Below are 6,000 nucleotides of genomic sequence, written 5' to 3'. Positions count from 1 at the left end.
AACATTCAAGATGTTCTTCAAGGTGTCCCAACGAAGTTCTTCGGTGAAATCTTCTTAAAGTTGGAGTTGATCCAGAAACAAGGCGAGAGTCATCCACGTAGGCGTTATAAAGCTCGAAGCTCAACGCATACTTTGGAAGCAAGGCGAAGCCCTCCACATCGGCATATACTTTGGAAGCAAGGCGAAGCCCTCCACATTGGCGTATATATACTTTGAAAGCAAGGCAAAGTCCTCTACACCGACATATACTTTGGAAGCAAGGCGTAAGTCCTCCACGTCGGCATATACTTTGGAATCAAAGCTAAAGTCAAGCTCAACATATACTTGGAAAACAAGACAAAGTCCTCCATGTCAACGTTATAAAGCTCAAAGTTCAACATATACTTGGAAACAAGACAAAGTCCTCCATGTCAACATCATAAAGCTCAAAGATCAAGTCCAAGAAGATCGGAGGCATATTTCTCCAACAAATCTCAAGGACTACTCAAAGATTATCCAATAATCAACTTGAAGAGAAGAATCAGAGAATCAAACCGAGATAGCAACCCGCAACAAATTCATTTCAATCCACATATTTTGGATTTGTACACATTTTTGTATTTCATTAAATTGAATACATATAAAATTTGTGTTTACAGGTTCAAACCTGCTTTAGTGAAAACAATTAACGAGATAAAAACTCTGAGGTAATTATAAATTTGCTATACATATTTTAAAATATTTTTAAAATTATAAAATAATTATCTTTCAATTTATAGAGCGGAAACTATATCTGCAAAAACAAAAATTTATGCATTAATTTCAAAGAACATTAATCCATTATACTTATGAAAAAGTTTAATACAAAAAATAATACTAAGTAAAGACAGTTTCATACACAAAATAAGAAAAAAAAAATATTACTCCCTCCGTCCCATCGAAAGTGGTGCGTATTCCTTTTTGGGCTGTCCCATCGAAAGTGGTGCATTTCATTTTTTGGTAATAATTTTACACTACAAATAATATGGCCCCACACACATTTACACATCTTTACACTACAATCTTATTCTCCTTAAATCCCGTGGCCAATAGAAGTGCACCACTTTTGGTGGGACGGAGAGAGTAATATTTTTCACTAAACATTACTCCCTCCGTCCCACGAATCTTGACACGTTTTTCTTTTTGGGTCGTCCCACGAATCTTGACACATTTCCAAATAAGGTAATAATTATTACCTTCTCTCTCTCTTACTTTATTACTTTTATTACCTTCTCTTTCCTACTTTATCACTTTTATACTTTCTTAGCTACACACTTAAAACACTAATTTACAAATCCTTAATTCCCGTGCTGAAACCAAACGTGTCAAGATTCGTAGGACGAAGGGAGTATATGATCTTATTAATATTTGGTTGTATATCATTAAATACTAACTATTGGAGCCATATGTTGAATCGACGTGAAAGTGGCATCAACGTGTCTAAGATTTATTGTTTATAGTTTTGATTTAGATATTACATTGTTCTAATGACCTTTTATTAAACAGATTTGCAGTTGACAGATGACCAATTAAAAGATCTAGCATTGGTTAAAATTGAGAATGAAGTTGCTTATTCCTAATTCCACCAGTTTAATCATTTTTCATGGCATGCGGTTACCAAATGAAACTGTCATTTCGAATTCAGAAAATCTACTAATATTAGAAGAGTTGTCTTACAACATCGAAGAAATGAAAGAAGAGCACGCTAAGCTATATCCCTCTTTGACAGATGAGCAAAGAATGATTTATGAAAAAATAATGACAACGGTTGATAAATGCTTCTATATGGATATTATTATTAAACTGCGATTATATATAAAATGAGAAAAAAGAAAGACCTAAATAAACCCTTGAGAGCACAAGAAAAGCAGACAAGGGCCGGCTTCTATATGGATATGGTGGTACAGGAAAGACATATATTTGGAACACCTTATGCTCGGCCATACATGGGAAGGGCGATATATTACTTCCAGTAGCTTCGAGTGGTACAACATCGTTACTGTTGCCTAGGGGTAGGACTGCACACTCTAGATTCGGTATACCATTGGATTGCCACGAAAACTCCACATGCAGCAAGATAAACCCAGATAATGATTTAGCTGGACTCCTTGAGAAAACAAAGCTTATTATTTGGGATGAGGCACTAATGACGCACATATACTACTTTGAAATGCTTGATAGAAGCCTAAGGGATGTTATGAGATCTTCCGATAGGTCTAGAAAACCTTTTAGAGGTTTTGTGGTTGTTTTAGAAGGCGACTTTCGACATAAACTCCCAGTGATTCTTAAGGGAAGTTGGCATGACATCGTGCATGCCTCTATAAGTTCATCTCAACTTTGAAATTCGTGTTAAGTTCTCAAGTTAACTAAGAACATGAGATTACGGGTATTTTACTCTTAATCTCAATATATAATTTAATAAATAATATTACCATGCATAATTTATTAATATTTTTTTTATTCCAATTAACTAAATATTATTTTTCAAATATACATATTACATATTACATATTATTTTTCATAAGAAATCAGGCAAATGTTTCTGCTTCGGATGCAGAAGAATCCAAAGAATTTGCAGAATGAATACTTAAAATAGGTGACGGTACTGCTGGACAAAGTCTTGGTGATGGAGAATCTGTTGTGGCATTATCAGAAGACATTCTTATACGCAATGCAGCAAATCCTATTGCAGCTATAGTGGAAAATACATACCATGAAGTGATGAATAATGCATTTAATCCAGAAATATTTAAGAATATAGTTATCTTAGCCCCCACTAGGGGTGAGCATCGGTCGGTTCGGCCGGCCGACCGACCAGTATTTATCAAACCGACCGACCGATCGGTTCAAAAGAAAATGAACCGATCCGACCGATAATTAGATTTCAAACCGATCGAAAACTGAATCGATAAAATTTCGATTTTCGACCGACCGAACCAACCCGACCGAATATGTGGAGACGAGACGAAATCAGTCCACCAAATCCCTCACATTCCAACACCAATTCCCTCACGAAATCAGTCCAACACCAAATCCCTTAACTTCCAACACTAAATCCCTCATGAAATCAGCCCCAACACAAAATTCCTCACCTTTCTCTACCTCTCCGAAGAAGGAATCGAAAGGGTGGCGTGGCGGAAGGAGTGGCTGCGGGCTGGTGCGGCGGAAGGAGCGGATGTGGGCTTGTGATCCACACTAATTAAGTATATTGTTTTTATTCAAAAAAAAAAAAATGAGCCTATTAGAGTAAGACGAAGGGAGTAATATTTATGAACAGACATATCTATTTAATATATTAAAAAACTCGCCAGTTTCAAGATTCGAACTCAAATAAAAATGGTTATTCATACGAAAGAATAATTTGTTCATTGAAATTATTGACTTATTTTCATTCTCCATTATCTTAATATGTAACATTCTCTATTGAATATTTCTCTCAATATATTATAACCACCTTTATGGAACCACGACTCTTAATCATAATCACGACTGGTTAGAGAATTATAGTAAAAAAACAAGAAGAGACTAAGTATGATATTTATATTGTTACATGCAGGATTAAGTATGGAATCATTATCTTAACACACGTGTTTTTTCTTTAAGGGTGCGTTCTCTTTGGTTGTAAAATTATCATGAGAAAATGATAGAAATGAAAAGGTGGGAAAGTTTTATCATTTCCACTCTAGTTATCTCATGTTCTCGTTGATGGAATTTTTTTTTATCCTATACACATGTTCTCTTTGTGGGAAAATGATGGACAAATTGTTAAATGACAATATTACCCTTATTATTGACTTACTTATTTTATGCCATACTTTCAATTTTATTTTATGACGTACTTTGAGTTTTTTTATATAATTTTTCTCACCACCTCCACCCCCACCCCACTACCCCACGCCCCCACAACACCCCCCCCCCCCCAATTTTTTTTAAAATTTTTCTCGCCACCTCCACCCCACCCCACTACCCCACGCCCCCACCCACCCCATCCACACCACCCCCCCACCCCAATTTTTTTTTTTTTTAATTTTTCTCGCCACCTTCACCCACCCTTCCCTACCCCACGCCCCGACCCACCCCCAAATTTTTTTTTAATTTTTTTTCTCGCCACCTCCACTCACCTTTCCCTACCCCACGCCCCCACCCACCCCCCCCCAACCCAAAAAAAACTATTTTTAAATTTTTCTCCCCACCCACCACCCCCCAACCCAAAAAAAATTAAATTTTTTTCGCCACCTCCACCCACCCTCCCCTACCCCACGCCCCCACCCACCCTCCCCATCCCCCCACCAACCAAAATTATTTTTTTTAAATTTTTCTCGCCACCTCCACCCACCCCTCCCTACCCCACGCCCCCACCGACCACCCTCCCCACCCCCCAATTTTTTTTTTAATTTTTCTCGCCACCTCCACCAATCCCCCCTACCCCACGCCCCCCACCCACCCCCTTCCCCACCAACCTCCCCCCACCCCCCAATTTTTTTTTTTTAATTTTCCTCGCCACCTCCACCCACCCCCTCCCTACCCGACACCCCCACCCACCCCCTCCCCCAAAAAAAAAATTCTTAATTTTTCTCGCCACCTCCACTCCACCCCTTACCCCACGCCCCCACCCACCCTCCCCCCACCCCCCTCGCCAAGTTTTTTTTTTCTCGCCACCCCCTACCCCATCGCCCCCACCCCCCGCTCACCCTCCCAACCCCATTTTTTTTTTAATTTTTCTCGTCACTCCTACCCCCATCCAACTTTTTTTTGGGGGGTGGGGGGAGGGTGAGTGGGGGCGGGGTGGAGGTGGCGAGAAAAATTTAATTTTTTTTTGGGGTGGGGGGGAGGGGGTGTTGGGTGGGGGCGTGGGGTAGGGAGGGGTTGGCGCAGGTGGCGAGAAAAATTAAAAAGAAAAAAAATTTGGGTGGTGGTGGGGAGGGGGTGGGTGGGGGCGTGGGGTAGGGGAGGGTGGGTGAAGGTGGCGAGAAATATTTAAAAAACAAAAATTTTATTTTTGGGGTTGGGGGGGTGGTGGGTGGGGAGGGGGTGGGTGGGGGCGTGGGGTAGGGGAGGGTGGGTGGAGGTGGCGAGAAAAATTTTTAAAGAATTTTTTTTTGGGGGGTGGGGGGGGGGGGTGGGGGGCGTGGGGTAGGGGAGGGTGGGTGAAGGTGGCGAGAAAAATTAAAAAAAAAAAAATTGGGGGTGGTGGGGAGGGGGTAGGTGGGGGCGTGGGGTAGGGGAGGGTGGGTGGAGGTGGCGAGAAAAAATTAAATTGTTTCGATCCGAATAAGACTCACTCACTGACATTCTCAGTGTGAAGGGCAAAATTGGAAGATCAAAAAAATATACATCATGGAAAAAATTTATCACACCTGCAGGTCATGATAATATTATCATGATTTGGGATGAAAATGTGGGGGAAAAGGGGCTGGCCGGGAAAATTTTCCCTCCTGCCCGGAGAAAATTTGCTAACAAAGAGAACACATGAAAAAGATGGAAAATGAGGGAAATTATTTGTTCTCCATCCTTTTCCCACAAAGAGAACGCAGCCTAACTTGCATGCTTATATATGTCAACGATTTTTCTATGTTCTATTAAAAATTCACACGTCATCGTAACGGAAATCGAGCACCACGTAAGAACGTTGGAGTTCACGAGTTAGCTAGATATGCTACAGTTTGAATGATGTAATGATATTAATGAGAAAGGAATTATATATCCTGACTTTTGGAATTGTTTATTTTGATTTATAATATAATTTTTTCTTTCATCAGAAAAAAAAAAAATAATACTCACACGTTCTCATAACACAGAATTAATTAAGAGTAAAATGTTGAAATAGCCAAAATGAAGCATAAAACATAATTTATGGCCACACATTGAAAAAAAAAACATAAAATTTGGCCATTTTTATTTACCCTTAATAAGGCGGACCGGGTAGGATCAGAGGTCGGGTTAGGCACTTATGACACTATTAGTGCCATAAGTGCCAAGATT

The sequence above is a fragment of the Salvia miltiorrhiza genome, unplaced genomic scaffold (assembly GCF_028751815.1).
Source record: "Salvia miltiorrhiza cultivar Shanhuang (shh) unplaced genomic scaffold, IMPLAD_Smil_shh fragScaff_scaffold_178_2, whole genome shotgun sequence".
Taxonomy (NCBI): domain Eukaryota; kingdom Viridiplantae; phylum Streptophyta; class Magnoliopsida; order Lamiales; family Lamiaceae; genus Salvia; species Salvia miltiorrhiza.
The sequence above is the reverse complement of the archived record's forward strand: the minus strand, read 5'-3'. Positions refer to the sequence as shown.